At 42.2% G+C, this 26,501-nt stretch overlaps 1 long non-coding RNA gene across 1 annotated transcript in view; it reads right to left on the bottom strand.

Annotated features, from left to right (window-relative positions):
- The window catches only part of LOC146862907 (uncharacterized), a 542,829-nt gene that overhangs the window by 334,640 nt on the left and 181,688 nt on the right, over window positions 1-26,501 (bottom strand). Inside the window, exon 3 of the long non-coding RNA XR_014978196.1 lies at window positions 17,676-17,724. This is a non-coding gene — a long non-coding RNA (uncharacterized LOC146862907). The remainder of the gene's footprint in view (window positions 1-17,675; window positions 17,725-26,501) is intronic.

The following is a 26,501-nucleotide window of genomic DNA, read 5'->3' as shown; positions in this document are numbered from 1 at the left end:
CAAAATGGCGACAGCCTAGAGCAACGTTGTGAGGCTCTGAGCAGTCCGCCCTAAGTCTCTTGGAATCACCTCCAAGGTCATCAAAAGTATGGAGGAAGAAAGCACTAACTCCCCTGTTACAGACATTCGACTGGGTGGTTCCTGAGAGCATGTCAACCTGTCATACTCCATAATCGAATGTGAGAGCGCACATCGCTAATCTGTATGGCAGGCCCATGCCATGGGGGTGACAAACAAGGAGATACTCATGCACACCTATCACTGAGTCTAGGTGGGTCCTGAGAGCATGTAAATCTGTCGCAAACCTAAATCAAATTCAAGCATGAACACCAGCATCCATACTGTAATGGTTGCATATCTGTGCTGCAGCAGTAAACGAATGTGAGTGTGCACAGCGCTGAGCTGTACTGTAGCTGTGATTCCCTGAGCAGACCGCCCGAGCCCCTGCACTCACCTCCAAGATCTTCAGAACCCAAGGTCTGAAACTGATCCTTAAATATCCACACTGGATTGAAAATTGCAGGGTTGAAGAGAACCTGTGTTGACAACTCCCTGGTGATCCCACACAACCCTGTGTGTACTGGAATGAATTTCTACCACACCCATTGGATGAGCAAGCACCAGAACATAAGGGGAATTGGCATACCCAAGAGGTTGTCCACTCAAATAATCAGTTTTAAATGCACAGTGAGTGCATTGGGTGCAAGTAAGTGCATTTAAGTACAAATAACATGTCTACACACAGGATGTTGGCCTCTAGCACAACTTGCTGGGAACTTGGGTAGCACTGTGATTAGAAACTTGACCGCATACAGAAATTATAACTTTACTCTACTATCAGGGCTACTTCCATTGACACTGCTGATTTTGATACATCGACACTGATGCAATGAAAACATTATAAAAAAAATCAAACACCATTGATCAGACAGAACAGATGACAGAACAGATGAGAAACTGTAGAAGACACTGGACTGAGACACTGAATAAAAGAAGGAAGTGGACAAGGTGAAGGGTGCAACTGTAATCTCTAATCCTGTCGTGGACCTGCAATACAACCTAGACACCAACCCACACACCACTGTGGACTGGCACTCCAAACTGCACACCAATCCACACACTTGTACTCCAACATGCACACCTATCACCTGCCTCTGCCGTGGACCTGCACTGTCTCTTTCGGTGACCTACACTGTAACCTACGCACCAATCTACGCTCCATCGAGAACCTGCAGTCCCACTTGTGCTCCAATATATGCACCTTCAGAAATGGTAGAGATCACATAAGTGATAGAGTCACCTGAGGTGCATGAGAAGATCAGCTGCAGAATTACCATCAGAGAGGGAAGGCATCTAACTGAACTCCTGGCTCACCACTATGGTATCCATAACTCCAGAATATACAAAGTGCTCTATTAGCTAACTAGTGACACTCATTGTGTCATATAAACGTGACTGCTTGGTGATTCTCATAATTGCAGACCATAGAGGCAAAAAAATCAAGGACAGCAGAGAACTCAAAGAGAACAAGGCAAACCTAAAATGTGCAAAGACAGAGCCCCTGCTACCAGAATCCCAGTTGAAGCCAAAATTAGAACAGGAAGCAAGCCTAGAAATGATATTGCAACATCTTGGAGCCCTCCGCGACTTATCCCAAGAACAAAAACAAACACAGATGCCATGCACCATGATATCCAAGCACCGAGGAAGAACTTTCATACCATGGAGGGGTGTCTAACAGAAGTGGAGATCAGAGTAAGTACACTGGAAGACTCCTCAATGACCGAGAAGAAAAGACTGGACAGTGCATCCTTCAAGATCAAGTCTCTCACCAAAGAAATATGATAATTGAAGGACAGCCACCGCAGGGGAAACTTGCGTATTTTTGGACTTCCAAAAAATGCCAAAGATGATGTAAACAACTGTGTTGAGTTTCTGGAAGCATGGATACCCCATACCCTGGTCATAAAATTCGACAAAGACTTTGAGATAGAAAGGGCACATAGAGTACCAATAGGCAACCCCTTTAATGACCCTCCAAACGCATCCTCAAGATCGAGGGCTGTGATCTTTAGCCCGCTCCGCTACCTCCACTCTAAAGCCATAATAGCACATATGAGGAAAGCACAGCACGTAGTCTGGAATGGCTCCAAGATCATCCTCACACAGGACTACTCAAAGGAAATGGTTGCTCTTAGGAAGGGCTTCCTGGCCCTCCACCAGCCTCTCAAAGCCCACAAAATCCTGTTTGGGTTTGCTGGCCCCTCCAAATTCTGAATTGTGTTCTAGGGTAAGGCTTTATTCTTCTCAGAATTGACCAAGCTACCAAACCTCCTGGAAGCATCAACAACAGCTCCAATGAACTCACCATCACCAGGCCGATACTCTAGATTTTTTCATTGTCTTTGACACCACTCCTTGGCAAAACAGACACAATTCTCAAAACGGACTGTAGAGTCCTCCAGCCCAAAAAAAGAGGACTACAGGTGCATGGTTTGGGTTTGTAACTGTTCAGTCAAACCATATTTACTCTGCCTTTGTTGTAATGGCTACCATATTTTATCAGCAATTAGACCTTAGTCACTTTGCCATTCATGCTACTGAAAGTTACTATGGTTAGAAGTTGCTTTATCCTCCCCATATCGAGGTATGTCGGACTTTCTTTGCGAGGATCATCTATGAGGCTATTTATCTCCATGGGACATGAAATATAGTGCATTTAATACCACCCCGCCGCTGTAACTACCAAAAACCGGCGTGTTGGGATAAGTGGCTGAAAGAATTAACAACTCACACTTAACTTATACTAACAACCATCACTCACACACGGGTGAGGACCATATAATAAGATACCCCGAGGGTCCCTTACCTCACCATGTAACTGGCCCGCCATTCCAGCCTACCACGCTCAGACTGACCAGAGCCACAACGGGGTCCCATAGGACCATCAAACAAAATTAACAACTACCAACCATAATGTCATTTTACGCGGTGACTCACACCCAACGGAGCACTGATGTTTCCGTTCTCGTTTCCTAGCTAAAACATTTCTGACTGTTACAATGTTCTGCAGGACTAGGTAGCTATCATGTCTATTTAGGACAGGCCTGTTCATGGCCCAGAAAGTCCCAACTACAAGTAGGGTGGGAAAATGCCCCCTCGCACATTTCTAAGTTTGGGTAAAGGGTGGGTTGGGTGTGAGATTTTTCGTTTTTGCATACTTATTTGTTATATATAATTGGCTCATCCTTTCTTTCCCTATGCTGCTCTCTTTCTCTCTTCGTTGGATCTCTTCTCCTAACCCTCTTTCCCTTACTCCCACCAATATCATCCCCAGTTCCCTTGGCTACCTGGGTGCCTCTTTGATACACACCACACACCGTGGCTCACACCACCTCACAATAGCTCAGTACACATGCTTCTAGAAGACACCTACATCTCCATAGACTGCCAAATATGCTTACACACACAATGCCTCTCACGCATGTAGCCCAATGTTCACTCTCACAAAAACAGCATCCCTGCATTCAAAAAGGTTACAGCGCTCCACAAATACTATCTCCCTTGACGTACTGTCACTAAACACAAAAGGGCTTAACCAACCTGTGAAATGCAGAGTGATAGCAGACTATAAAGGAGACATCATTCTACTTCAGGAGACCCACCTACAGTCTATAGTTGATGCAAATTTAACAGTCTTTGGGTTGCAGACATTGGCTACTCAACTGCCCCACAAAAAAGAACTGAGTATAACTCTGATCTCAAAAAGTGCAGATATTTCAGTTATATCCCACACTCATGACAAGTAGGGTGGGTGGCTTATTTCTAAGATAATAAAAAAACAGATCTAGAATTTGTTAACGTTAACACATATGCACCTAATGACAACAAGGCTACTTTTTGGAAACACCTAGACCAACATCTCTCGGAACTCCCAAACTACTTGGGTGTAAATCTGGGTGGAGACTTCAACCTCCCAATGGAAGGGAACCTTGAAAGGATCTCAGCACGCAAATGTATTGACAATAATTTTCACAAACTGATGAACCTTTGCTACAACAACAATAATCTAGTAGACATATGGCGACTATAAAAATCCACCATACCTTCTTTTCAGCACCACACAACTCTTTTTAGAGGATAGGCCATATTCTAGTGAGCAAATCCAAATTCGACTTGTGCACACTCCAAAAATCAAACTGATAGTGGTCTCTGACCATGAATGTGTAACTGCAACTCTCCCTCAATTATCTGACCCCCCACCGAGACAACAGCTCTTAAATGATGAATTATTAGACGATCCCAACAGCAGATCTGAAATTACAAAAGCCATTTAAAACTTCCTCAAAGAAACCTCCCCAGTGACACATCCCCCACTAAAACATGGGATACCCTGAAACCCACCCTGAGAGGTGCAATGATCCAGTCTGCCAAAAACAGAGAAATATCCAACCAATTCAAGATGCTGGAGATCGAAATTCACTTACTTAACTCACAACTTAGGCACTCCAAAGGGCAAGTGACTCTAAAGAAACTCTCATCTGTACAATATGAATACAACTAAATCCTTAGTCAGAGAGCACGTACATGGATCGATGTAGTAAATGCAGGGAAACTCTGCAATAACAACAGAGCAAGGCAAAACTTGGCCAATTATCTAAAGTATACTAAAAACAAAAACATCATAGCAGCAATAAAAAACACCAATGGTGTGATCACGTCATCAACCCAAGGTATTCTTGACACCTTCAAATCATTTTATGCCAACCTCTACAACTCTAATACCCCACTACTTCCTCAACAATTAATGATTATCTGGAGTCCTGCCACCTCCCTAAGCTTGCACAGCATGACTCCCTCACCATTAAGAAACCTATCTCTGAAGATGTAATCAGAGCTGCAATGCAGACTCTTAAGAACCGGGAAAGCCCCAGACCCAGACGGCTAAACAGCACAATTTGATTATGCCTTTAACCACAAGATCTAGGGTCCCCTCCACGCGGTCTTCCACCAATGGGCTAAGAAAGGTAATAACTTGATAAATGTCCTGGGCTCACGTGCATTCCTCATTACATTCTTATCTTTGCAGCAGAGTTTCGATCTCCCAAACTTAGACTTCTGTAGATTCCTGAGATTTAAAGATGCATTGAGCAGGTTAAAGCTTCTAAACCACCGGAACTTCCAGGAATACTGAGAAACCTTAGAAAAGAGGGTCACACCGCTTAACGTGTATAAAAACTCCTGGACACACTCAACACCTCTACACTGCAACTCTTTACCTGTAAATGGGGACCACACATACAATCATCATGGCAAGTTGATTTCACAACAAAAAGTGGGATCATATCTGGCAGTCCCCCTTTTCCAGGAGAATCACACCAACTCTTGCACAGCCAAGGCTCTGGTCAATTCACAATACTTACAGATTGCATAAACTGGGGATTATAGATTCAGACTGTTTCTGAAGATGCGAGGAAGGCACAGGTGACCTACAGCACATGTTTCTTACAAGTAAAATGTCCTAACCACTATGGTCAAGAATAAAGTCACCGATACGGAAAATCTCAGGGTCAACAATAGAAATTGACTTCTTAACAACAGCACTGGGCATCCATGCTAATCCCATTTCCTCTGAAATCACTGGAAATACTGCACAAATAGTGGATCTTCTCATCTCATTGGGGACTGAGACTATACTCATAGACTGGAAAACGACATCACCAAGCTCCTTTGATAAATGTTGGAACCTCCTATGCTCGACCTGGGGACAGACAATATACTAAAATCCAAAATACACACCCGCTGGACCCAGGTAACTGTGGGATGCCATAGACAAATACCTATAAGAAAACAAACCACCCTGAATTTTCCCCATGCTCTAACTATACTCTTAGGATTAATAAAGGCCCCTTTCCCTTCTAGCTGGGTGTATACATTTGAATGATATTATCCCTAATGTTAAGTATGAAGTCAACCCAGTATAGTCAAGTTCCCTCCATCCTCCCCTCACCTGCCTCTCTTACTTCCACTTCAATCTAGCTTTCCCTATTGTCCTATCTCTCTTCTCCCATGAGTCACTCAATTTACCATGTTACACTCCTGTTGTACCAGGCTTCATCGAACATAATTTCAGCACCTTTTACTGCACTCTGATTTCAGTTCTTGATGTATCTCATTAGTTCTCCCACCATACTTGCTTAAGACTGCTAATCAATGCTCTTTCACCTCCCGGATGTATTGTAACATAAGTGTATGGTATACCATTGTTACTTACTTTATATTTTTATATGAAAATAAAAGATATTTGAACAAAAAGAAATTCACTGAAAAACCAAAGACTACAGAGACATTATAGTTAGGCTCAGGTTTCACTTTCACAATACCAGTGAAATTCAGCAGTTTTAGTTACTTGGCCTAACTAAAACTTACGCTCCTGCATTGCATTGCTTATAACCTCACATATTACATCACTCATGACATGGTTATGACATGGTTAGTGACATTACTGATGACATCTCAAATGACATCACTGATGACACCACTGATGACATCATCCAGTGAGTGTGTTTTATGAGACTTAGAGATATATACTAAAGTACAGCATAAGTTAAATTACTATTCTTTGTGTACTAGTAATTAGTCATACTATTTCTAACATAGCAAAACAAGAAAGCCAATACAGCACACCAATGCGTGTGTTCAAATAGATCATATAAGTAGATCTTTGTTACAGGGACTCTGTGTGCTCTTACTCGGACCCTGGGCAAGTGGACCCTCATCCCAAGGAATCTTGTGCCTGGACCTAACTGTTGTATCTGCCTTCACTGTTCGCCGGACCCGCTTCTCGGGTCCCGCTTCACGGGACAAATCAGCGGAGTAATCTGTAGCTCGTACGGCAGCTGGGGAGGTTTGTGGCAGTACAGCAGGGCTGCAAGCGTTATTGCAGGGACTCCATCTCCCAGGAGTCCCTGCTTGGCCAATAGCTGACACCTGGCCCGCTCTCCCTGCAAGCCACGCCCCCAGCGTATACGTACTTAATCACGCTCAGGTCCACGAACGCGGGTTGCGCCCGGGCAAAGGGCGGGCAGTCTGTGGCAGTCCGGGGCTGTCCAGGGCCAGGCGGGCCACTCCCCTGACAACATCACTGGTATCTTTAGACGCATAGGGGTTTTACTATTATTATTAATATCTGGTTACCACCATAGCCTGTGTTAATGTCCACCCGCTCAGGGAAGAGCCTCAGGAGAGGAGGTGAGGGTGGAGCCAGCTGTAATATAAGCACTATGGATCAGTTTATCACACGGGTAGCTGCTGTCATAGAGAAGGAGATTGTAATGACAGAGCGGCGTCTCTGCCAAGAACTACCTCTGTCGAAACGGTCCTCACTGGGTTCCCTGGCGCTTGTTACCTCGCCTGTATGGAGTTCAGATCCCCTCTCAATTACTTCCCCTCCACTGGAGCTTTTACGGGTTGCATTTCTGAGGGCCAGTATAGATAGGTTGGAGAGCTTGGCAGCCATATCTATTCCCCCTCCCGCCGATAGCAGTAGTTCTGACCCATGCTCCAGTGAATTCCCTGTCCTAACAACTCGCCCTATCATTCCTACTACCCAAGTTAATATCCCTCAGCCACCTGTCTTACCACTAACGGTATCCAAGAATGTAACTTATACTAAAAGGAAAAGGATTGCTAGCCCACGTAAAGGCAGCTTCCCAAAACTTTATAAGAGACCAAGGAAGTATGGTGCAAGGGGAATAGGAACTAAAGTGGGAGAGGGGTTGGGCACGAAAAATTCCGAGATGAAAAAGGGGGAGATCATTCAGGTCATATGATTGAGGAAGCATGTGCAGATCCAACATCAGACTGTCATTTAGCTCCACCCAATGACTCAATTTGAAGATCTGATGATAACATTATTGTCCCCGATTGTGGAGAGAGTAAAAGGGTTGGGAGAGAGGTTAGATAGATTTGAACAGGCAACCTTGGATAATTTCTTCTCTCTGAAAACCCTTATCAAACTGCACTCCAAAATCAGGGAGGATGGACAGGGAGGGGATAGTGGCACCCGGATGTTCCCTGCACCCACACAGGACACACCTACCGCCTCTAATACAGTAAACACTGTAAACATGTTGGCTGTGGCTAACGCACCTGCTGCACAGGTTGCGGAAACCTCAGGTAGTACTAGTCAATTAGGCCTAGCACAACCGAGTGTACCTAAGCCTCTTAAAGTCTCGGTAAAGAAGCCTATCCGGGCTGAGCTGCCGGGAAGGAAGGGACCTCCTAAATATAAGGGAACCTCGAATGGGATTGCCAAAGGCAATGGTCCCGATCAAGCCCACTCGACCAGAATGTGTACTAACCTCCCCAGAGAAACCCAGCCAGAAGAAACTTCCCCTAAAGCGGCTCCAATATTTCCACCAGTGAATTTGCCCCCCGAGTGCCACCCGTATGTCGCCATACTTACCAACGTACCCACTTTGAAGGATGATCATTATGAATCCCACCAAGCCTTAAAAAATAAAACCATGCACTGGTTAAAGATCAATAGACCTCTTCCTAGGGGTCTAGATGGGTTGATCCTAGGAGTGAGAAGGGTAGGGTGGGTAGGATATGGTCGTAAGCACCTAGAAGGAGATTGTGTGGTGGTAAACTTCAAAGACAATAGGGTTGCTCAAACTATTTGCAATCAAGAGTATGCAATTGGGGGGGCAAGCATTGGTGTAGTAGATTTAACCTATTTTTACCCTAGGACTGCAGCAAATTATAATGGTTTACACTCTGGCGGGGGGTGGAGCAATAACCCTGTCATCTCTCATCTATTTCAACCGGAAGTCTGGCCCGGGTCTTATGGGGGGCCGTCGGGATATTGAACCGACACTTGCCATAGGGTGGCCTGCAGGGACCACAGCCCAGGTGATGCTCCTGTGCCAAATGAGTCGGGTGAAAGCAATGCCTTTCTTCCCTCTCAGTTAAATGAAGGCACTAACCTACCACAGGACATTAATTCGCTCACAGGAAGACTAAGTGGGGGCAGTAGATCAAGTCTTATAGATCTGACGGAGGGGGCACTAAACACCGAGCCCCGCAGGGAGTCGGTTGTGGCGGATCCAGACTTTAAGATTATTAGCTGGAACTTCGCGGGTATCTCAAGGAAGCTGGGACAACCAGACTGGAATGCGCTTGTGGAGGGCTACTCCATTTGCATTTTTCAAGAAACATGGTGCAGGGAGCCCTGCCACAAGGTAGGATATTCGACTTATTTTGTTCCCGCTGTCCCCCCTGTTTCAGGGAAGGGACGCCTTTTGGGCGGTCTCCTCATATGGGTTGATGTCGCTCTCGATTGTCAGCTGGTCCAGCACCCCACCAACTCTCCCGTTCTCCTCAATATTACTATAAAGGGTGCACGGGGCGGCCTCCTCCTGGACATCTTCAACATCTACGCCAGAGGCACGAAGGGTGGTATACTATCAGCGACAATATCCCTATTAGAAGGTCTGCTCAGGCAGCGCCCCAATAAATCTCGCATCTTGGTGGCAGGAGACCTGAATTGTACGTTCGAGCCTTTGGGCCTGGACGATACATTGGGAAGTGGTGAGGAGGACTCCAGGAGGGGGATTCCTGCCCTAGCGTTGCCTCCCATCAAGAGGTGGACCCAAGTGGCGGTACAGATTAATTCCCTCAACATGGAATTTGATCTTAGGGCTGTTAACGGGAGGTCCAAGTCTGACCTAGTGGGTGCTCATACTTATAATAGGCCAAATCATACGTCTAGAATAGATTATATTCTTCTCGACGTAAGTCTATGGAGCATCCTGAAGGATATGGAGATCATACCGACTACTGAGAGTGATCATAATCTCCTCTCACTCGCCCTCTTTCCCCAGTGGTTAACTGATAAGGGGGGATTATCATCTTATATAGCTCCAAACCCCCACGAAGTTTTTCCATCCAATTGTGGTAGACGGCTGAAGTGGGCTAAGCTTATCATGTCCGAAGAGAAAGTGGCAGATATAGGGGCATTCCTGGCTGCAGCACAGTGCAAATTGGAGTCGCTGACCCGACCGCCTGAGGAGATCACGCTGACCTTCTGCGACTTAACTAGGGCGTTGAGCAACCTATTTATTCTTCCTAGCATGGCTCCTCGTGCTAACAACAGGAAGTTGCTGCCCAAAACGCAGGGTTGGTTTACAAAAAAATGCAGAGTCAAGAAAAAAGCGCTGGTAGGGGCTGTTAAATCTAAATCCCAGGTTGCAATTAGGCTCGCAAGGAAAGATTACTCCCAGACTTTAAAGGTAGCAAAAAGAGAGGGGGAGGAGAAGTTCTGGGCGGACCTCTTGGCTGCAAGCTTGGACAGGAATGCTAGGGGATTTTGGAGTCTGGTAAGATCCAGGGATAGGCCTGTTGGCACATTGCTGACATGTAATATTCCAGCTCAGAATTGGTTTAGCCACTTCTTGTCCCTTTATACCCCTGCCGAGGGGGTCCTTAATGACTCCTTTGCTCTGGTGGTCGAGGCAGTGGACACTGAGGCTGATCCCTTTACTGACAGAGAAGTGGAGCTCGTAATCAAGTCCTTGGTCCCCCTAAAAGCTGCCGGGCCTGACGGGATACCCGGTGACTTGTTACGTGCCAATCCCAAGCAATGGGGGAAGTTGGTTTCCACTCTACTGAATGCTATTATGGGGGGGAGCATCTGTACCTGAATCCTGGAAAGGGGCGGAGGTTGTCCCGATATTCAAGAAGGGATGTCGGGACAACCCCGCTAACTATAGGCCCATAAGCCTTATTGATTCATCCCAAAAGGTGGCAGGGAAGGTGATTCTGGGGAGGATCCTCCAATGGGTGGATGATAATAAGATTCTGTCAGATTTCCAGGCTGGTTTTCGCTCTGGAACCGGGACCATTGAGCAAGTCTTCAGACTGGCGCTCCTGCATTGGAAGGTGGTGGTGCTGGGCAAAGGCAGTCTTTATCTGGCCTTTATCGACCTCAAGACTGCCTTTGACCTGGTACCTAGGGAGGAACTGTGGAGGGTCTTGCAGGGTCTGGGGGTGCCTTCTTATATCCTATCACTCCTGACAAAACTACATTCAGGCAATTATGCGCAGGTGCGGTGGGGTAAGAATGGGGAGAAAACTGACAGAATTCCAGTGAGTAGGGGCGTCCGCCAGGGATGTGTGTTAGCTCCCACCCTATTCTCTCTCTATGTGAATGGTGTGGTTGAGTATCTGCTACAAGAACCTGCTGATGCACCCTCCCTGGCGGGCACTCGGATCCCCACACTGCTCTTTGTAGATGATACCCTCCTTATTGCAAAGACCCCCCCAGGGCCTCCAAAAACTTCTTAACCGCTTCCAGGAGTTTTGTTCCCTTAGGGGATTGGTGATCAATGTTGACAAGACCAAATATTTGATCATGAATCCTCCTGGGAAACTGGGGTGCCTCCCGGTCTTGAACTCTGCTCACCTGGAGAGGGTATCAGAGTTTGACTACCTGGGAATTCGCCTTAGCGACTCTATGAGTTGGACTCCGCACATCCACAAGATACTCCTTAACCACAAAAGGGTGGGTGGTGTTTTGCTTAGGGAACATCATTCTTCCACAAAACAATTTATTGCCCCAGTTGTGGAGATTTATAAAGCTAGAGGGGTTAGTGCTGCCTTGTATGGGGCGGAGTTGTGGGGTACAGGCAATCTTGATGTACTTGCAAAATCGGAGAGCAAATTTTTGAAAGATCTGATGGCTCTCCCTTTGAGCACACCCACAGTTCCAGTTTTGCTGGATCTAGGCTGCAGATCAATTGCGGACCAAGCTCGACTTCGTCCCCTGCTCCTGTGGGCCTGCTTGTGGAGTGTCCCCGAATTAGCCTCCTATGCGGAGGAACTGTCCGAGGTGATGTCAATGGGGGGCTGGTATAGGATTAAATGGTTGAGGGACGTTAAACATCTTTTGGGGGAGCTGGGCTTAGGTGAAGCTTGGGTTACTCGATCTGCCCCTCCTAAAGCCACTTTAAAGAAATTGTATTGGGATTGGGTTTCGTCTAAACTCACTGTCGATCCAAGCCTATGTAAGTCAACTGTAGCCTTTTTGAGGATTAAAGACGTGGTAGCTTACGAACCCTATCTCGACATGATTTCCATTCCTTTTGATAGGGCTTTATATTTTAAATTTAGAGTAGGGATTTTACCTATAGGTGACCTGATATCCCGGTGGAAATTGTCCCCCCAGCCCTCCCCCTTCTGTGCCCTCTGTTCCACGCGGGTCGAGACGGTGGCACATATCCTTTTTGAATGCCCTGCTATTGCTCTCCCAGGAGGCGCTGGCTCACACCACTTTGTAGACAGTTGGGAACTCGCTATCACACTGTGGCCCTACGCATTTTATTGTCTGACACATCCACTTTGGTGGTTTGTGGTGTGTCTAAATTCTTAAAGTGGACCTGGTTGATTCGTGCAAAAAGGGTTCCCTATCAATTTAATCCTGATTTTAACTCTATTAATTGTATTTATTATGTTATTGTTCTTATTTTCTTTTTCTGGGAAAGTGTTTCATTTGCTGTTTTCCTTAACTGTTGAACTGCTTTAAAGATATTTTTATGTATCGAAATAAAGCCTATCAATCAATACAAGTTAATCAGTCCATATAGTTCTGCAATTTTTGTCATAACCGTTATATACAGAACACGAAAGGCCATCCACACGATTCTTATCGTAGGAAGCGTATCCTTTATTAATTTACTTTTCAAAATTGAATCCCAGTGAACAAAGCAGTGAACACGAGTTTCGTCTGTACATGTAGGTACTAAGACTTTTTCAAGGCTGGAAAAACAGACATTCAACCAATCAATAGAGTCCATTTGGGTAATTAATAATACAACAATTAATACAATTAAGATGTTAATAAATGTCTCAATGATGTTAACAAAGTTAAAAATATTTCTCTAAATAAGAACCTCAGAAATAAACTCTTCACATTAAAATAATACAGTCATTTTTATTAACACTGTATTAGAACCACAGATCTAAAAACAGAAGTCAGCTAGAGTAAAACTTCATGTCTTTCACTCATTTGACTTATTTGTCAAAATAGAAAAAAGAAAAAGAGAAAAGAGCCAAGCAAGAAAAATAAAACCAAAGTAATAGCACCAGAAAGACAATAGAAGTGCACCCTCCCTAACCCAAAGCTTAATTTGTAACATATAATCACACCAACACCCATACAGTGAGTTGATTTAGAAACACCAACAATTATTGTGCACGTGAAAAAACCTACCTAGAAACGGTCCAAATTTGTTATGGGAAATGATTTGGTCAATAGACAATCCTCTTGATAAAGAAAAGTGGAATGGAAAAATACTTTCTATTAAAAAGAGATACAAACTATGTTAACATGTAGATGTTTTAAATGCAGCACCAGTTCAATGTTGGTGCTAAAACCCAAGAAATAAGTGTGTGGTAAAAGTTTACCAACATGATGTAATATGTAGATCATTGCTAATATAATAAAACAAGGCAAAACAATACTTTAATACAAGTCAAAAGGATTGACATGAACCAGAGTATATTCGGTGGACACCCCATTGGATATTTTCGCGTGCCTAATATAAAAGAAGTAATTAAAATGATCGGAGCTGATGAAAACATGTTCTCCAACATAATCCCAAACCAACAGTGCCTCCAAGTCAGACCAGTTGAAATGCAGTATCAAGGGTCCAAGACTCACCCCAAAGTAAAACACTGTGCTGTACATCTAATGGGATGTATGACGTTACAACGCACACTTTTACAACGCATGCACTTACAACGCATTTTTTACAACGCATAATCCATTACAACGCATGACATTACAACGCAGGACACTACAACGCATTTTTAAAAAATACCTTTACAACGCATTACCATTACAACGCATACTACCTTTACAACGCATACCATTACAACGCATAATATTAAATTACATTTAAGGTAAGTATTAGATAGTATAGGGGTAAAAATTACTATTCTAACTCCAGGGGGTGCAACAGTAGGGTAAGTGTTGGATAGTGTAGGGGTACAAATTACTATTCTAACTCCAGGGGGTGCAACAGTAGGGTAAGTGTTGGATAGTGTAGGGGTACAAATTACTATTCTAACTCCAGGGGGTGCAACAGTAGGGTAAGTGTTGGATAGTGTAGGGGTAAAAATTACTATTCTAACTCCAGGGGGTGCATCAGTAGGGTAAGTGTTGGATAGTATAGGGGTAAAAATTACTATTCTAACTCCAGGGGGTGCATCAGTAGGGTAAGTGTTGGATAGTATAGGGGTAAAAATTACTATTCTAACTCCAGGGGGTGCATCAGTAGGGTAAGTGTTGGATAGTATAGGGGTAAAAATTACTATTCTAACTCCAGGGGGTGCAACAGTAGGGTAAGTGTTGGATAGTATAGGGGTAAAAATTACTATTCTAACTCCAGGGGGTGCAACAGTAGGGTAAGTGTTGGATAGTATAGGGGTAAAAATTACTATTCTAACTCCAGGGGGTGCATCAGTAGGGTAAGTGTTGGATAGTGTAGGGGTAAAAATTACTATTCTAACTCCAGGGGGTGCAACAGTAGGGTAAGTGTTGGATAGTGTAGGGGTAAAAATTACTATTCTAACTCCAGGGGGTGCAACAGTAGGGTAAGTGTTGGATAGTGTAGGGGTAAAAATTACTATTCTAACTCCAGGGGGTGCAACAGTAGGGTAAGTGTTGGATAGTGTAGGGGTAAAAATTACTATTCTAACTCCAGGGGGTGCAACAGTAGGGTAAGTGTTGGATAGTGTAGGGGTAAAAATTACTATTCTAACTCCAGGGGGTGCAACAGTAGGGTAAGTGTTGGATAGTGTAGGGGTAAAAATTACTATTCTAACTCCAGGGGGTGCAACAGTAGGGTAAGTGTTGGATAGTGTAGGGGTAAAAATTACTATTCTAACTCCAGGGGGTGCAACAGTAGGGTAAGTGTTGGATAGTGTAGGGGTAAAAATTACTATTCTAACTCCAGGGGGTGCATCAGTAGGGTAAGTGTTGGATAGTATAGTGTAATATTATGCGTTGTAATGGTATGCGTTGTAATGGTAGTATGCGTTGTAATGGAATGCGTTGTAAAGGTAGTTTTTAAAAATGCGTTGTAGTGTCATGCGTTGTAATGTCATGCGTTGTAATGGATTATGCGTTGTAAAAAATGCGTTGTAATGGTAGTGCGTTGTAAAAGTTGCGTTGTAAAGGTTGTTCCCCCATCTAATGTTGACCCGTAAAACCAAGGACGTCAGAATTCACAAGTACAACCTGAAACAAAAGTATGTGTCAAAGTAAGAATGGAACAAAATCCTTAACCGACATCAGCGATGTCATCGGTGATGCCATTGACCATGTCATGAGTGTTGTAATATGTGTGGTAATTAGCAGTGCATTGCAGGGGCATAAGTTATCGTTAGCTCAGGTCACTATAACTGTTGAATTTTACTGGTATTGCACAAGTGAAATCTGAGCGTAACTATAACATCGCTGTAACCTTTGGTTTTTTCAGAGAATTTCTACGTTTAAAAAAAATTCTATTTCCAAAGTATAATCTACTTGTAACCTTCATTATTTTCAATTAATTTTTAAGGTTTTTTAAAAGCTGTACTTCCTAACTGTAACCTCCTAATAAACTTGGGTTTTTCAGTAAATTTCTAGTTTTTTAAATGCTATTTCCTAACTAAAATGGACCTTTCAACTTTAGGGTTTTTTACTGAATTTCTAATGTTTTTACATTTTTATTTCCTAAACTCTAACCTGTAACCTTTGAGAGTGGGTACATGAGTGGCTGTATAGGTCGGTGAGCGGGTGTGAGAGGTTTTTTGGGTGTGTGAGTGACAGTTTCAGTTGGTGAGTGAGCGAATGTTTGGGTATGTGAGTAGATGTGAGAGTTACAGAATTGGTGTGTGAGTGGGTGTCTGAGTATCCATATGGGTGTATCAGTAGCTGTCTGAGTGACTGCACCAGAAGGGAACCTCACCAGCCATTTTATCTACAGCTTTGCACAAAATGTCTATACAACTGGAGTGCTTTCTTCTGGTTAATTAGTAAGTGCTACCTCATTGGGTAAATATGTACTGTATAGCCTACACTACATCTGCATAATGGACGATAAGGAATTGTCTCCAGTGACCTTGTGTGCATTTTGGCAATGTGATTATTTCTCATGCGTCTTCATCCAGAAATCTGTGATAACATGAATCCTTCTTTAGAGAAGACAACAAGACTGCAAAGAGATACATCTCCACCACACAAAGGTTATCCTCTTAACTATATGAAGCAAGTGCTGTTTGTTTGGTTGAGACGTCCTGATTTTCTTGGGCATCAAGAATGCAGCATCATTTTCTTCAGCATTAAGAAGAGATGTGCCCGAAGACTTTTCCTTTTTGGGGGATTTTTTTTTATATTTGTAAATTAATTATGAAAAGTTATGATTTGTATAATTCGCTACAGTGGATTTTCGTGAAATCGGTGTGATTTTTTGAAAGTCTAAAAAACAAATGTACACATATTGTAATTAATGTTTGTGATTGGTAGTTTCCTAAGATTCTCCTAAGTAATTTTATGGCTGAACACTGTTTTATTCTATTTCCCGTAATCTCTAATATGTTGGTGTTCACAAATACATCGGCATTCGCAAATATCAAATGAGTATGGAATAAAGGAATGTCATTGGACAACACACTTTTCATTATTCTAGAAAGGAAATCCCCACTCAGTTTTCTCTTTTTCATAGTTCCAGTGGAGAGATTGGAAGCATCTCTTCTATTTTTCATTACTAGAATTGCAGATTGAGTTTTTTTGTTTTGATATTAAAAAAATGGGATCTGGTGGAAGTGAGCAGCAAGAGCCACAGCCTGAAGAGGACAATTATTTTAATGAGGAACCCTCAGTAAAGTGGTAATCCATCACCTGGGATTTCTTTACTATTTCCTCTGCGGAGAAATAAACAGTGGCCAAGCATTTGAAGTTTGTTGTGCGAAAATACTGGATGTATGAGTGCCTCTATCAGTGTGTATCTGGATGTCTCACTGGCTCTATGAAACTCTACCTTGGTGTGTACCTTTTTTATTGTTAATTTGTAGAAGCAGTAAGAAAGAAGTAATTAGTAAATTACTTTACTTCAATAGATGGTACCATTCATCTGTTTTAGTTTCTGCAGTGCATACGTTCATAGTATAAACCAAGCAAAACATATTCATTATGTTCTAATAGTATTTCTCATTATACTAAAGCATGTTCTTTTACCTTTTTTTTACTGTTCTCAGCTTTTGTACTTGTACATCATAATGAATGTACTGTATACACTTTTATCTTTAAACAGTGGGTAAAAAATATTCATAAAGATTGTAAAAAGAAAAAAAACTCTTGTCAATTCAGCACCTGCCGTTTCTTTTTCAATATTAAATGTGGGCACTTTTCCCATCATTTGCCAATCAAATGGCATCTGGTGTCAATGAGAATCAGTTGCCACACCATTTTGAACATAATTCTTTGCAACACCAATCCCAAGAAAAGTGGCAAAAAATTGCATAGGAGTTGTTCACCATCCCCTCTAGGGAACAGAAAATAACAAAGCATGTCAAGTACTATTTCTGCAAGAAGATCCTCTCCAGGATTATCTCAAACAAATACTCACGTGGCACTATAAGTATATTGACACATCTGAAGAGATATAACTCCAAACACTGTTGAAATAGAAAAAGAAGATAAATATAAATTAATATTACATTTACAAAATTCCTGAAACAAAACAGTGCACATTACTTAAGCTGTAACAGTATATTACAATGTAGTAAAACATTTCATTTTCCTTTTTCAGTTCTCAGCTTTTATATTTGTATACCATGAATGATGTAGTGTTTAAAGCTTCATCAATGCGCAATAGGAAAGAAAATCTCATAGATTGTAGAAATAAACCCTAAAACTGCAGAGTATATCACTACAAATAAGTGTCACTATGCATTGCACTCACTACAAACACTTAATCAATTGTTTTACCTATAATTTCTAAACTAACTGACACAAACGTGTCCTAAAAATAATGTTCTTAGCAGGATAACTGGTAGAATAGTACTAATACAGATGAAGGAGCATTGTATTTTGGAGACCTTTTGACGACATCACGACTGGTAAGCTGAATGAAGTCTAAAATGCTGATGATTCACGTGAACAAATTCCCATACATTACCTTTTTCTAGAAATAGTACATAGAACTTTGGTTGAAGAAAAAAAGGTGACAATTTTGTAGTTTGAAAAGCAGTTTTTGTTTTGATTTAAGTTTGCTGTGTTCACATAGTGTCTATCCAGTTTTACTCTTTAGAAACTATAGTATCCAGATGTTATATTAACTCCTTTCTAGAAGATTAAAGGAATCTTGAATTTTGGAGAACATTTCAAAGACATCACACCAGATAGACAGAATGATGTCTAAAACATTGATGATCCACATAGAAGAAACACCATACATTACTTTTTCCCCAGAAATACTCCTTAGAACTGGTTGAAGAAACAAAAGGTAATAATTTTGTAACTTGAAAGGCATTTTTAGTTTGAATATATATGGCTGCTGCCATTGTATTTCAGCCATCCAGTTTCACTCTTTAAATAGGCAATGTAGTGTCCACATGTTATAATAACTCCTTTGTGAAAGATAATAGCTATATTATTATAAATGTTCCCAGAAATGTTTATTTGTCCAGCTTTGAAATTTGTAACTTCGGTTTCCAATTTAGATCCACCTGCTCTGTATCGTTGTAACATCAATATAAGGTATTTTCCACTTTTTGCTATGTGAAATGTAGACATAACATCTGCTCTTCAATTTGGGCAGGTCATATTTTGGTTTGCATTTTTTATCAATCTGTCAAAAGGCACAGTTTTGGAATCCAGTAGTGTTAAGTACAGAATTCGCTCAGAATTGGATTTTAGTGGTAGACGTAAAAGAGCAATCTTCACAGTCATGGTTCCATGTGTAGCTCAATCCAAAGAAGTCACCAATACTTATTTCTTCTTCTAAAACTCCAAGGATGACTATTATAAATTCCTGTGCATCTTGTTGAGTGTCGAGAGTAAATGCTAGGGATCCACTACATATATCTACTAGGTCTCAAATGTCTGAAGCATAATGTATTACGATCCAATCGCTACATAAATGTTGCAGCAAACAACTTAGTGCAGAATGTAATCTATTCTGTGGTTTCTGTTCAATTGCATTTACAAGATGTGGTAAATGAAACAGTACATCGAGAACAACATTTGCATAGCAGTTGACATCAGAATTGTTTGACAACTGGAAACTTACAATATCTCCCTCATTCTCCAGTTTTTCCTTCCTAACACCATTCTTGTTCTTTTCCTTCTTTTCAGCAATATCCGTGGATTCTTTTGTGAGCTTTCGCAATGGACATGTTATCCGTGCCAGTACTTCGTACATATCTAAATAAATATATTGGTCCTTCTCTGGGTGTGTCACTGCACGTATAAAGGAATATGTTGTTATATGACAAGCTGTCTTAGTATTTCTATGGGTCTATATATCTGTATGTACCTGTCTGTATGGATTACATAGTAGCTATATTACTGAGTTTTGGGGGTTTTAACTGTGTGTGTAACTGGCTCTCTCACTGCTGGATAGATAAGTGTTATATTGAGATGTGACTGAATCTGTAAGTGTCTCTGACTGGGTGGGTGGGTGAGTGCCTCTATGCTTTTCTAAATATGTATGTGAGTTGCAGTATAGGTATGACACTGTAATTTTAGCTGGGCATATGGGCCTGTAAGTGAGTATGTGACTGCCCACGCATGCTCTGCAGTAGTAGGCCCAAGCCATGTTTAAAGGACTACTTGTCTTGATGGGTGTCTAGGTCTCTCACTCCTTGACTACATATCTGAATGAGTGTATCAGTCCCTCTATGGATGTGCCACCAGATGTTGAAGTGAGTATGCCAGTATATCACTTGCTCCTTCAGTAACATAATTAGTGAATCTGTGGGTATGTAACTGTGCGTGAAACTGCTTCTGATACTGCTGGATACATAACTGCTGTGTGGGTGTGTGAGTGAATGTATAAGTCCCCCTGTTGCTATCTGAATGGGCGCGTGAGTGGCTCTATGCTTTTGTGAATAGGTATGTGAGTTGCAGTATGGGTGGGAGACTGGATGAATAGCTGAGCATATAGGTCTGCAAGTACATATATTACTCTGTGAAACTTAAAACAACATTTAATCACAAAGCACTCTACCCTGTACCCTACCCACAGCCTAAGGTAGAGATGAGTGATATGTAGATACTGCTGCATACATCAGTGTTGTATGGGCATGTCACTGGAAATCTACATACCTCTGTGTCTCTCTTTCTCAGGCTAGGCGAGTAACATTGCTTTTCCACATATGAATATAACTTTTAGTACGGGGGAAACACTGCATATTTAACTATGCCTAAGGGTCTCAAAGTACACATGTGACCGAGTTTGACTTAAAAAGACATGTCTTACCATCTAAGCACATACAAGTCTCTCTATGATTTACCACCACCCTATCTAAGGGTATCTAGTACATACCTGCCAAGTACCCTACCCTATGACCCACCTACAGCCTATCTTATGGATGACTTATATGTAGTAAAACCAGTAACCTTATCATGGGGCTCTCATTTAGTCTATCGCACCTCAGAAGCTAGTGCCTAGACACCTCCCGGTATTAGCCATGCTTTATAAATATTCTTTTTATTTAATTTGTTCTATAGCAGCACATCATGTATGGACCTGTAAAACTTTGTAGGGCTGCTAGTCGATAGATAAATATTCCTTTAAAGCTTAGCAAGCAGTTTTTTTATACCAATTAGACCATTCAGTAAAACAACACACACACAGTCTACAGTACCCAGTCAGCACATTGTTAAGCAACATATCACACAGCTATTCACAACCTCCGACACACAGTCACATTCTCCCACCCCCAGAACAAGAGCTTTTCACCCTGTAATGAATATACAAAAACACTCACACAACCACTCACAATCCCTTCATATAGTTTCAATACTTTTGTATATATCATACTCACTTTTATCTATCTCATATACATATATATATACCTTTTCAATCACATTCTTTTAAAGTTCAATCTAATTCACATACCTAAAAATTTAGTTTGTTGGTCAAATATTTTTTTTCCCCTTAATAAATAGATTCAACTCTCAGAAAATGTGAAGACTAAGCATAAGAATGGCACACAACTCTCATACAAATCAACCATTGATGGCAAACTTTTCAACTTTGCGCTCTCTGATACTGATGAAGGCAGCAAATCAAAAAATTATTTTCATATTTTACTTTTGTTACTCCACTTCTCAATGGTTAGTGTGTTAAACCTTTCTTGCAATTCTGTGAAGAAGCCCAATATGGTAAGGTATTTGTGCATATTCGCGATTTTGTCGTGACCATCGATGCTACCCCCATATAAATTTACAATGAATATGCAAATAAGTACAGGGGTCTAAATACATATTTAGCTTAGTAGTTTTATTACTGTAATACTACACTACATTTTATAAGAAAGTCACCACTAAGAAAACATAACCTCATTCTTTAAGAATAAATCTAAACAACCCTAATTTTAGAAAACAGACTAGACTCTGTTTAGTACCCTTCCCCCAACACACTCTTAGCAGTTTCCATAGCAGCCCACTAGAACCAGTAGGTCAGAAGTTCTCAACACATTTTAGAAACTGCATATTACTCTCCAACTCAACTGCAGCGGTTTGCTTGACTGTTTCCAATTGCAAGCATATCCAAGAGCACAATATTTTTTTTATTTTAACCACAGCCAATCACAGATGTACGTACTTCTTATTAAAATTCACTACCTAATTTTAAGTATCTGTTTATTTACGCATCCAATTAAATCTATCATATTGTTTAAACAACTCCTGTCCTCCATTTTAACTGCCTTTCCTCTTCAAAGCTATCTCATTCTGCTCCAGCCTTCTCCTGTGTACTATTGCTGCTTGCCTTCAAAATGGTTAGAGTGTGGATTGTGAGTCACAGCTTTGTGTTTTAGGCCAGAGAGTATGCTAGAAAGAGTGGCATTGGCAGGGACCTGGGTTTGCCAAATGTGGACATTACTTGGATTGGCCAGAGTGGGTTAAAGTAGCATCAATTGCTTCCTTTGGTTGAAAGCATTACAGATTGCCAACCCCCTGAACTCATGATTGTGCACTTTGGTGGCAATGACCGGGGCTTGCTTACTGGAAATCCTAATGAAATATACCTTTCCTCAATGAATGACACTTTTCCCTCAGACTGCCTGGATGTTCTCCAACATATGCCAAAGGCAGAAATGGAAGTGGTCATGTGAATTCTGTCCACAGAAAGACAAAGCCATGAAACGTCTTAATACAACTGTTTCTGCATTTCTCAGACAGCAGAACATGGACTTTATCTACAACAACATCTTGAACTTTGACATGGATGGAATCTATAGAAGTGATGGAGTTTACTTCGCAGACAAAGGCAATAGGAAGTTTCTCAGCTACCTCAAACACTGCATCCTGTGTTATGTGTAGTAATCATAAAAACAATATAAACACAAAGCTCTTCTCAGAGCCAACCTATTTCTCAAAATCTTGTTCATTTTTAGAAAATTTATTTTTTAAGTTCTTTTCAAAATTTGTGAACACGTAGTAAATACGAAAAACACAAGTAGACATTCATTAGATACTAGCACATTCAAAATTCACTATGTAAGTGACTGAGTCTGTGAGTTGATGTATGAGTCTTTGCAGTGGGCCGTGAGTAGGTTTGCAAGCGTCTGAGTGGGTGTGTTAGTGTCTATGTGGGTCTATGAGTGGGTGTGTGAGTGTCTGAGTTGGTCTATGATTGGGTATGTGAGTGTCTGAGATGGTCTATGAGATGCTGTTTGAGTGAATGGATATATCAGTGGATGTGTATGTTTCTGAGTGAATCTGTAAGTGGGTGCATGAATGTAAGTGGGTCTGTAAGTATCTTTGCAAATCCCTGACTGGTTTTCTGAGTAGGTGTCTGAGTGTCTGAATGGGTCTGTGAGTAGCTGTGAGTATCTAAGGGGGTCTGTGAGTGGGTGCATGAATGTCTCAGTGGGTCTGTGAGTGGGTGAATAATTATCTGAGAGGGTCCATGTGTGGATGGATGAGCCTATGACTGGGTGAGTGACGGGTGCATGTATGCCTGTTTGGATCTGTGAGTGGATGCATAAGTCTTGGAGTAAGTGGGTGCATGAGTCTCTCACTGAGTGGGTGTGTGAGTGTCTTAGTTGGTCTATAAGTGACTGTGTAAGTCTCTGAATGGGTCAGTGAGTGGGTGCGTGAGTGTCTGAGTTGGTCAGTGAGTGTGTGTGTGAATCTCTGAGTGGGTGTGAAAGTGTCTGATTGGGTCTGTGAGTAGTTTCATGAGTGTCTAAGTGTGTCAGTGACTGAGTGGGTCCTGGAGTGGATGCATGAGTGTCTGAGTGGTCCTGTGAGTGGGTGCATGAGTCTCTCCATAGGTCTGTGACTAGGTGCATGAGTATCTGAGTTGGTCAGTGACTGAGTTTGTGGGTGTCTGAGTGGGTCAGTGAGGGTGTGTGTGAGTCTCTAAGTAGGTCTGTGAGTGGGTGTGTGAGTATTACAGTGTGTCAGTGAGTGTGTGTGTGAGTCTCTGAGTGGCTCTGTGAGTGGGTGTATGAGTGTCTGATTGGGTCTGTGAGTGGTTTCATGAGTGTCTCAGTGTGTCTGTGCCTGAGTGCCTGAGTGGGTCCTGGAGTCGGTATAAGAGTGTCAGGGTGGGTCTATGAGTGGGTGCATGAGTCTCTCAGTAGGTCTGTGACTGGGTGCATGAGTGTCTGAGTGGTCTGTGACTGGGTTTGTGAGTGTCTGAATGGGTCAATGAGTGTGTGCGTGAGTCTCTAAGTGGGTCTGGGAGTGGGTGTGTGAGTGTCTGAGTGCATCTGTGAGTCGATGCATGAGTGTTGGAGTGGGTCTATGAGTGGGTATGACTGTCTCAGTGGGGTGACAGTGGGGTGAAAATATATAAATTGACTTATCCTACATGGCAATGTGCCACTGCAGTGCCTTTAAAGTGCATCCCAGCCAGAGCACAGTGGTGTTTCTGGCAGTCATATATTTTTGTAATATTGATGTGTGATGTAGATTCATAATGCAGCCTACATATGGAATTTAACTTCAACGCCATGGGTATAGTTCAACACCATATATAATGGCCATACATGGCAGTTAAATAGTGCAATTGGGTGTAACCAATTTGAGTAACATGAATTTTAGGTTGAAAGCACATGTACTGTGACACTGATTAGCAATGCCAAAGAACACAGAGTTCTAATACTGGCAAAAATATGGTCCAGAAAAAGGCACATTTGCTACGAGTGTCGACAGTGCCTTTAGTCATAGTGCTAACCATTTGTCAGATAGATCATTCCTGCAGCCTCAGCAACTGTAAAATTACATGCTAGGGCCTACATATAGCCTAGATGTAAATCTTTGTTGTTAAAAATATTATAACCCACTGTTCAAAAGGAACATGAGTTCCATGGGTCTAGGAATCCACCAATGCAGAGCTCTAGAGGATAATATAACAAGGGAGATCCTGGATAGAAAAATATTGGGAGATCCATGCAACTCACACTTCCCTTGACTCCCTCAATGTCACGTTTTCAGAAATGTCTGGGTTTGGTAGCTTTACCTAGATGCACACCGAGCCTGGGACCAAAAACGCAGGTAACTTCCTCGCAAAACCAAGTCTTTTTGTGATCGATAATTTTGAAGTCAGTCAACTTTATTTCAGTTTGACGAATCATAAAAGTGCACAGTACAAAGATGTGTTAAATACATAAAAATTCATAGATATACAGCGCATCCCAATGGCAGTATCAAATATTAAAAAGAAAACTCCAGTCATAATACATTAATTAAGAATCAGCTGCCCCAAAAACTAAGCTCAGAACCAGCGGGACAAAACCCTCAACAAGGGAAGCCATGAAAAGGAAATCCTGAGGGGTACGCTATGTCACCCAGTCTTTGTATATTGTTTTCTAATGAGGGCAGCTAAAACAACTCTATGGGATGTCTAAAATAAAATTATGCTTCTTCGGTCTTTATACAGAACAGATGCATTTTTTGTACTGTGGAACTTTAGACTGTTGAATATCTCCTATCAATTCCAATCTTCTTGAAAAGGTTTTGGTAAAATCTACTGACAATGAGGGTACTCGTACCAGAGATTTAAACCCAGCATTCAAACCATTCATGTACACAGGAATATAATAGTGAGATACAACCCTAAAAGGGTTGTATAGAATGGCTCTTATTGTAGACCTTGTTCAAACACTGTGCAACAGTGGGATTAGATCATCATTTCCCTAACAATCATGCCCATAGCTTTTTCTAATGACGAGGGCCTCCCTAATAAATTTCCCTTGTATGTTCTCCACTGTATGTTTTGGGCCATTTCCTGCTGTGGGTACTAGGCCTTACCACACAAGTGTGGTACCATTTTTATCGGGAGACCTGTGGGAATGCTGGGTGGGTGGAAGTTTGTGGCTCCCTGCAGACTCCAGAACTTTGCATCACAGAAATGTGAGGAAAATGTGTTTCTTATTACAAAGTTTGAGGTTTGCAAGGGATTCTGAGTAACAGATCCTGATGAGAGCTACACAAGTCACCTCATCCTGGCTTCCCCTGGGTGTCTAGTTTGCAAAAATGTACAGGTTTACTACGTGTCCCTAGATGCAGGCTGAGCTACGGTCCAAAATCTTTAGCTAGGCACATTGCAAAACAAAAGGCTCAGTTTTCAGTGGGAAAATGTGATGTGTCCACATTGTGTTTTGGCCCATTTCCTGTTGCGGGCACTAGGCCTACTCACTCAAGTGAGGTACCATTTTTATTGGGAGACTTGGGGGAATGCTGGGTGGGTGGAAGTTTGTGGCACACCGCAAATTCAAGAACATTTCATCAAAGAAATGTGAGCCTAATGTGTTTTGTTTTGACAAAATTTGAGGTTTGCAAGGGATTCTGGGTAACAGAACCTGGTAAGAGCCACACAAGTCACCCCGTACTGGATTCCCTTGGGTGTCTAGGTTTTAAAAATGTACTGGCTTGGTTGGTTTCCCTAGGATGCTGACTGAACTAGGGCCCAAAATGCACAGCTAAGCACACTGCAAAAAAAAGGTCAGTGCCTAGTGGGCTTTCTGCCCCCTTGTGAGGGGCAGATGGAGGCTATTGCCCTGATATGCGCCCAAGGGGGGCAGGTGAATGTGGCCCTTTTTTGGGAGCAGGGGCATGGGGATCACCATTCTGGGCAGCCGCCAGCCCTACTCTAAGAAACAAAAATGGTCCCTGGAGCCTAGTAGGCTTTATGCCCTCCCAGGCAGCAGATCGGGGGATATTGCTCCCATATGCCCCTGGGAGAGCAGAAAGACTGTCCCCATTTTTATGG

This window comes from Triturus cristatus, chromosome 2_2 (genome assembly GCF_964204655.1).
Source record: "Triturus cristatus chromosome 2_2, aTriCri1.1, whole genome shotgun sequence".
NCBI classification, from domain to species: domain Eukaryota; kingdom Metazoa; phylum Chordata; class Amphibia; order Caudata; family Salamandridae; genus Triturus; species Triturus cristatus.
This window is presented reverse-complemented; position numbering and strand designations above follow the sequence as displayed.